This window comes from Castor canadensis, chromosome 7 (genome assembly GCF_047511655.1).
Source record: "Castor canadensis chromosome 7, mCasCan1.hap1v2, whole genome shotgun sequence".
Classification (NCBI taxonomy): Eukaryota; Metazoa; Chordata; class Mammalia; order Rodentia; family Castoridae; genus Castor; species Castor canadensis.
The window spans coordinates 58,773,048-58,781,367 of NC_133392.1; the positions used below are offsets into that span (position 1 = coordinate 58,773,048).

The 8,320-nt window shown below is 40.6% G+C and overlaps 1 non-coding gene and 1 pseudogene across 1 annotated transcript; both read left to right on the top strand.

Moving 5' to 3' along the window:
* Window positions 1–1,232: 1,232 nt before the first annotated feature.
* Window positions 1,233–1,410, top strand: LOC109683932 (small ribosomal subunit protein uS14-like; annotated as a pseudogene).
* A 6,250-nt stretch (window positions 1,411–7,660) lies between these two features.
* Window positions 7,661–7,742, top strand: Trnas-uga (transfer RNA serine (anticodon UGA)). The gene has a single exon. It is a non-coding gene; the product is annotated as a tRNA-Ser (tRNA).
* The last annotated feature ends 578 nt before the right edge of the window (window positions 7,743–8,320 follow it).

The following is an 8,320-nucleotide window of genomic DNA, read 5'->3' on the forward strand; positions in this document are numbered from 1 at the left end:
ATAAATGAAGTAATACAATGTTCCTAGTAGCAATATTCACAATTGACAAAGGCTGGAAGTAAGCCATGGCCATCATCACATGAATGGATAAACAAAATGTGGTATATACAAACAATGAAACATTATTTGGCCAAAAGAGAAATTCTTAAGTACACTACAACACAAACACTGTGCTAAGTGAAATACACCAATACAAAAGGATAAATATGTACCTACAGAGACAGAAAGTAGAAATTATTAGGGGCTAGGGGCAGGAGTTATTGTTCATTGGGAATAAAGTTTTTGTTTGGGATTATTAAAAAGTTCTGGAAATGGACAGTGATGATGGTTGTACAACACTATAAATGCACTCAACGCCCCTTAATTGTACACTTAAAAACAGTTAAAATAGGGACTGAGGGTATAGCTCAGTGATAGAACATTAGCCTAATATGTATTGCCCAGCATCTCAGGAAAAAAAGAGCTAAACTGTTACATTTTATGTTATGCATATTTTACCAAATATCTTATTTTTGTCTTGTTCTGTGTTTTTTTTATCTTTCTCTTTTTTTTTTCTTTTGAAACAGGGTCTCACTATGTAATCCAGGCTGACCTTGAATTCTTGTTCCTCCTTCCTCCACCTACAAAGTGCTGAAATTACAGACCCAATTTGTCCTACGATTTATAATTCTTCTTACTGTTGTATTAAATGTCTGACTTCTTTTGAGCTGTTGTTTTTATATATAAACTCCAGTAAAACCATAAAACTAGGAGCCCTTGGGCTCTTTTTTTCTTTTACACTTTTGTTAGTACATATTAGTTGTTCCAGGGGTTTCATTATGACATTTCCATATATGCTTACAATGTACCTTGGTTAGATTCCTCCTCCCATCTTTCTTAAAACACTCAACAGGTTTCATTGCTCTGCTTTCATACACGTATGCCAAACACATTACCACATTCATCCTCCTTTATTCTCTCCATTCACCTCCCTGTCCCAAACAGAACCTGTTTTATGTTCCTGCCCTTCATTATTTTAAGTGTATATTAACTGTTAAAAGGGTCGCAGACAACCTGACTCAAGACCAGAGCCAGTGGTCCCCATCCTAGGTAAGCATTCCATGTGACTGATTCTTACAGAAGTCATAGAGTTTTGCTCCCTAAAGCTTTTATTTAAAGTCAGTACATGGCCTACAGCTCTCACTAAATTCCTTCACTAATGTGATCGAAAATGAAAAACGTGCTCTTTCCTTTCTTCTCGTTGGCCGTCTGAACGCAATTTGGGTCACCAGCAGCTCTATTGGAGTCACCCGCGAAAATTCGGCCAGGGATCTCGCTCTTGCCGCGTCTTACCGACTCAACATGTGCCGGCAGTGTTTCCGTCAGTACGCGAAGGACATCGGCTTCATTAAGTTGGACTTAATGAAGTGATCTTCCTTGAATGAATTATCCAAGACCATACCACTCAATGAAAGACCATATTTGTATATAAAATAAAAATTTTTTAAATCTTTAAAAAGAAAAGAAAAAACGTTAACTTTCTTATTAGCAAAACAGGGAGGGGCCTATGTACTCCTAAACTCTGCCTATTATAACAGCATATATTAATTGTACAAAGTAATAGGTTTATTATGACATTTCCATATATTCATATAATGAACTATGATCATTTTCACCTCCCCATTACCCTCTCTTTCCAATCTCCCCCAAAACTCCACCTGCTGTATTGGTAAACACCTCAAGACATGCAGAAATTAATATTAGGGTGATATATAAGAAAGCCAAATAGCTATATAAATATAAAAGGGACCTATGGAAGGCTTATGACAGTGCTGTCTAATTTCACCTGGCTTCTACCTTTGGGGAACATTGGTCACCATTATCCTACTTGACTTGATTTTTGGTTTTTGGCCTCTGTTTATTTATATGCTTATAAAGTTTGTGTCTTCAACTAGTACCAGCTCACACTGAAGTTCACATGTGGTTTTCAATCCATTCTAGATTAAGAGCCTACACCTGCAATCTTTTCCCCATTAGATCAGACTTCAAGAGACTTCTATAACCTTCAAGGATAAATAGAACCAATGCCCATATATCAGCTTGAAGTAGCTATAGAAGATAGCTACTTCCCTCTCAGGAGGGAAGGAAGTAAACAGGGACACTCAACTGCTACAAGAGACAAACAGAAACCAATTCTCAGGCTTTAACTCATATCCTGTAAAAGTAAAAATATGTCTATTCCCTCCCTTGTTGACAATGTATAGAATGTACCCTTTCCTATCCTTCTCTATCCTTTCTTCATCCTACTCTTTATCCTATCTTATCCCAAGGACAAAAACCTGCCAGGTGCAGGGTAACACCATGGTATCTCCAAAAATGAACTGGCCACTGACCTGTATATTACATGAGAAAAAAATTTTTTAAAACATGAAGAAACTTCTAAAAAAGAATTGTCAGCTGCATAACTAGTAGAAAATTACCAGACTTCAAACCACCCCAGCAAATCACGAAAGAGCCTATTCCTTCCTCTGATTTGGGGTGGTCTGAATCTCCCGTAATCAATGATGTTCCCTTCTCCTTGTCTTCCTTTTCCTTTTCATTAAAGCTTTTGCCAGAAAGTTTGTGCTCTACATCTCAGCTTTTGTTCTTTTATAATTATTGAAATGGAAGTCCCCTCGAATTCCGTATCAGACTTTGAACAGAGGACCCAGTCAACTCATAACCACACGCTTGACCTACAGAAACTGTACAATAATAAACTTGTATTGTTTTAAGTCACTAAATTTATGGCAATTTCTTATACAGCAACAGAAAACTAGTACAAATCACTTGCCTACTCCTTGGCCAGTGAAGGATGGGATACCTTGATTAATAGCCGAAGTAAAGTTTCATCCAATGAGGGATGGGTGGTCCTCCTAAGAGCAACTGAGGTGTTATTTTCATTTAGGAGGATCGATGCTGGAATAGGAAGAACAAAAATTATCTACCACAAAATATTCTCTATCTAGTATCTCATATGCCTTTAACATTCAACTCAACTTGGCTGGATTTTTTTACTGCCATGTATCCACTTCTTGATTTACATGGCACTGTGCCAGACCAACAAAGAGCACAAATGCAGAAAAGTCTAGTGAGGACACTAGGCTAACATTCCAAGTTGTAGCCCTCATCTGCCACTTATTTAGCTATGTGACCTTGGGCAAACAATTCACGGGTCACAGCTTCCTGTGTATAAATTATGGGATTTGACCAGCTTTTTTAAATGTTTCTTCCAGTTTTAAACTTCTAAGACTTTATAAAATGTCCCTCAAAAACCCACCAAAAGAATTTAAAATAAATTTATTTTTTTAAATGTCATACTACTCCCAACCACATACCCACCCCTCCCAATATTCTGCCTCTGAAAGTGGCACCAAAAAAGATTTTCTGAGAAAGCCATAAGATACTGCCTTCTGCACACAAATTAGCTTATTAAAAACATGATAAGGGGAGTGCACATACGGGAGGCATGGGGATAGGCAAGAAACCCAAAACATGATAGTATCTGATGTCCCCACTGCAGAGGAACTATTACAGAAACCTTAAAGTGACAGAGGTCAATACGAGAAGGGGATCAGGAGCTAGTGAAAAGGTCAGTTAGAAATGAATCAACTTGGGATGTAACACATTTGTACATGGAAGCAATGCTAGGAATCTCTCTGTATAGCTATCCTTATCTCAACTAGCTAAAACCCTTGTCTTTCTTATTTTTGCTTGTATCTTCTCTTCAACAAAATTAGAGATAAGGGCAGAACAGATTTTGCCTGGAAGCGAGGCGGGGTGTGGGGGAGAGGGAGGAGGCAGGGGGTACGGGGTAGAAATGGCCCAAACAATGTATGCACATATGAACAAACAAATTTAAAAAAAACACCATATAAAGAGCAGAAACGAGGGAGGCAGAGGCAACCAAAATCACCAGGGAACCCTTACAAACTAAACTCTGTATGGTTGCAAACCAATGTTTTATAATATTGCCATGACATGTATTGCTTATAACCATGTTAGACTATATATATATATATATATATAAAATATCTTTTTCCCTAATTTGCCACTTACTGCATTAAACGGCAATGCTAAAATCCTAAGGTTGAAGCCAAAAGAAAACATTTAGAAATTCATTTTGGGGGGATCTGTAGTAATTTTAAATTCTTGGCTCATTTCAGCAACAAGATCAACCAGCAATAAAAAAGCAATCTCATTTTAAATCCTAAATTAACTCAAACAAGCTGAAAAGTAAACGTTACAGCTATTTCACTTTTGAAATGTAATTTCAAGCACAATTGTGCTCACCAATTTAGGGTTTTGTTTGCTTGTTTGTTTTTGGGTTTTTTCTTGAGACTAGATCTCACTATGTATCCAGACTGGCCCTGAACTCACTTACACAGCCCACGTTGACCTCCAACTCCCCATCCTCTTGCTTCTGCCTTTCAAGTGCTGGATTACAGGTTGTGCCACCAAAAACCCCTCACGCATTAGCTTTACAATAGATTCTCTCCCTCTGCAGTCTTTCTTTTTTTTTTTTTTTTTTTTTTCATCTTTGCCAGCATTTATTGTTGTTTGTTTTCTTTTTTTTTTTTTTTTTTTCATTTTTCTTTTATTATTCATATGTGCATACAAGGCTTGGTTCATTTCTCCCCCCTGCCCCCACCCCCTCCCTTACCACCCACTCCACCCCCTCCCGCTCCCCCCCTCAATACCCAGCAGAAACTATTTTGCCCTTATCTCCAATTTTGTTGTAGAGAGAGTATAAGCAATAATAGGAAGGAACAAGGGGTTTTGCTGGTTGAGATAAGGATAGCTATACAGGGCATTGACTCACATTGATTTCCTGTGTGTGGGTGTTACCTTCTAGGTTAATTCTTTTTGATCTAACCTTTTCTCTAGTTCCTGGTCCCCTTTTCCTATTGGCCTCAGTTGCTTTAAGGTATCTGCTTTAGTTTCTCTGCGTTAAGGGCAACAAATGCTAGCTAGTTTTTTAGGTGTCTTACCTATCCTCACCCCTCCCTTGTGTGCTCTCGCTTTTATCATGTGCTCATAGTCCAATCCCCTTGTTGTGTTTGCCCTTGATCTAATGTCCACATATGAGAGAGAACATACGATTTTTGGTCTTTTGAGCCAGGCTAACCTCACTCAGAATGATGTTCTCCAATTCCATCCATTTACCAGCGAATGATAACATTTCGTTCTTCTTCATGGCTGCATAAAATTCCATTGTGTATAGATACCACATTTTCTTAATCCATTCGTCAGTGCTGGGACATCTTGGCTGTTTCCATAACTTGGCTATTGTGAATAGTGCCGCAATAAACATGGATGTGCAGGTGCCTCTGGAGTAACAGTCTTTTGGGTATATCCCCAAGAGTGGTATTGCTGGATCAAATGGTAGATCGATGTCCATCTTTTTAAGTAGCCTCCAAATTTTTTTCCAGAGTGGTTGTACTAGTTTACATTCCCACCAACAGTGTAAAAGGGTTCCTTTTTCCCCACATCCTCGCCAACACCTGTTGTTGGTGGTGTTGCTGATGATGGCTATTCTAACAGGGGTGAGGTGGAATCTTAGTGTGGTTTTAATTTGCATTTCCTTTATTGCTAGAGATGGTGAGCATTTTTTCATGTGTTTTCTGGCCATTTGAATTTCTTCTTTTGAGAAAGTTCTGTTTAGTTCACATGCCCATTTCTTTATTGGTTCATTAGTTTTGGGAGAATTTAGTTTTTTAAGTTCCCTGTATATTCTGGTTATCAGTCCTTTGTCTGATGTATAATTGGCAAATATTTTCTCCCACTCTGTGGGTGTTCTCTTCAGTTTAGAGACCATTTCTTTTGATGAACAGAAGCTTTTTAGTTTTATGAGGTCCCATTTATCTATGCTATCTCTTAGTTGCTGTGCTGCTGGGGTTTCATTGAGAAAGTTTTTACCTATACCTACTAACTCCAGAGTATTTCCTACTCTTTCTTGTATCAACTTAAGAGTTTGGGGTCTGATATTAAGATCCTTGATCCATTTTGAGTTAATCTTGGTATAGGGTGATATACATGGATCTAGTTTCAGTTTTTTGCAGACTGCTAACCAGTTTTCCCAGCAGTTTTTGTTGAAGAGGCTGCTATTTCTCCATCGTATATTTTTAGCTCCTTTGTCAAAGATAAGTTGCTCATAGTTGTGTGGCTTCATATCTGGATCCTCTATTCTGTTCCACTGGTCTTCATGTCTGTTTTTGTGCCAGTACCATCTGCAGTCTTTCTTTCCTCAACAAAAAAATTACTGAAACCGTTCATTGAAGAATTTTAATCATCATTTCCTATTTCTCTCATTCTTTTAACCAAATGAAAGCCTTTTTTCTTTTTCTCCTTTTTCTCTTGTACGGCCCATGCTGTCCTGGAACTCAAGATCCTCCTCCCTCAGCCTCCTGAGTGTTGGGGATTACAGCTATGCCCTGCCACCCCAGGTTAAATGAAAAAAATTCTTAAAAGGGGAAGGGGAGGTTAAAGAGAAAGATCTTTCGGTAAACACTGCCTTCGTTCAACTGCATAGAAGGAAGAAGATAAGGGAAGAAAAAGGTGCAGATATAATTCATAAAATGGTGAGATTACATTCAAAATTATCTCCGGGCACATGTAGAATCTAAGAATCGTATTTCTTTTTCATGTCTATTAGGGAAAATACCAGTGAATTTCATGTACAGGATAAAACTTATGCTTGGGAATGTTGGAAACAACTTTGCTCCCATGCAGTAGCCATATAGGAAATGGAACCACTCCTGAAGCTCCGCCAAATTAAAAAAGCCAAACAAAAAAAAAAAACCCTAAAAGAATAATCTTAAACTAGATGAAATTTATCCTTGCAGTTCTCAAGTATTCTGCTCCCCTTACACAATAAACGGGTTTAGACACTTGGCAGCGTGGTGTGGAAAAATCAAACTTCACAAGCTATCAAGGTCACTTCACACGGGGTCAGGTAGCGCCCCCTAGCCTGCAGATGGGAGGGCGGCGACGCTTCCGGGAACACTGGGAATTTAAACGTGCGAAACGGCGCGGGCAGGCGCTGCGCATGCGCACTGGCACTTCAGCGCGCCCTTCCCCACGCCACCCCCGCGAGCCAGCCTCGGCGCGCAGAGGTCGGAGGGGCGCGGACCCCGGGCCCGAGGGCAGCGTCGGACTTTAACCCGGGATGGCAATGGCTTGTCAGGCGCGCGGACCTAGTGCGCGGAACTTCTCATCTTTCCTGAGAGGAAGTGGGAGGTGGGCAGCGTCCCGGCTCCTCACACTTCCCGCCCCAGACTCCAGAAACGCCGACGTTTTCGGGAACGCGGGCCCGCTATACAGGGTGCCACAGATCTGTGTTTCACAACAACCTCGGAGACACAGTGGCAAAGCGGGAGGGCAAAAACCAGATCAGCGAGCAGAAACCAGGTTAAGGTGTGATTTTCAGAGCTAAACGAAGGGAAGGGCTTCTAAGACCTGAATGCACTCCTACTTAAGGGGGTTTCTATTATTTTTTTTCCGTATCCACGCTGAAGTTTCTGCGACTCAGTTCTTAACTCCCAGCCGCCGCTCGCGGAGAAGCCCTGACGGCGGTTGCAGGCCTGGCGCGAGCGCAGTGGTTGCTACACTAAAGTGTCTCCGCCTTCCCCTTTTCTCCGTGGCAGCGATGGCCGAGTGGTTAAGGCGTTGGACTTGAAATCCAATGGGGTCTCCCCGCGCAGGTTCGAACCCTGCTCGCTGCGGAAGTGGGTGGTTCTCTTTTTACGCTTTCTTTAGCCACTTTCAAACAATCATCCTTATTCTTCTGCCTTCGTGTCTTCTACCCGCAGGTCAAATGAGGCACCTGTGGAGTGGTTTATATGCCTAATGGCCAATAAATACCAGTGCTGCAAACATGCACTGCTTATACCAAGGGGAGAAGTCTCCCTCTGCTCTGAAAGACAAAATGGACGTTTTAGGATCTTGGTGTTCAATGTGAAGGGCAAGTTCATAAAATAGAAATAAAATGAATGTAATTATTGGTGAAAGTTTCCAGGCTTTCACAGCTAGAGAGCTATGGCCACTAAAACTAGGCAAAGCTACACTGTCCTTCCTTCCATCTCAAATCACCTCCGAAGCTTCCCCGCAGCCTCCGACAGGTATGTGGAGTGGGACACTGAATCCCTTCTTCTTTCTTTTTTTCTTTCTTTCGTCTTTTCTTTTCTTTCTTTCTTTCCCTTCTTTCTTTCCCTTCCTTCCCTCCCTCCCTCCTTCCTTTATTCCTTCCTTCTTTCTTTTTTTGGATTAAAGTTCTACCTGTAAAGCATGATGGATGCACACA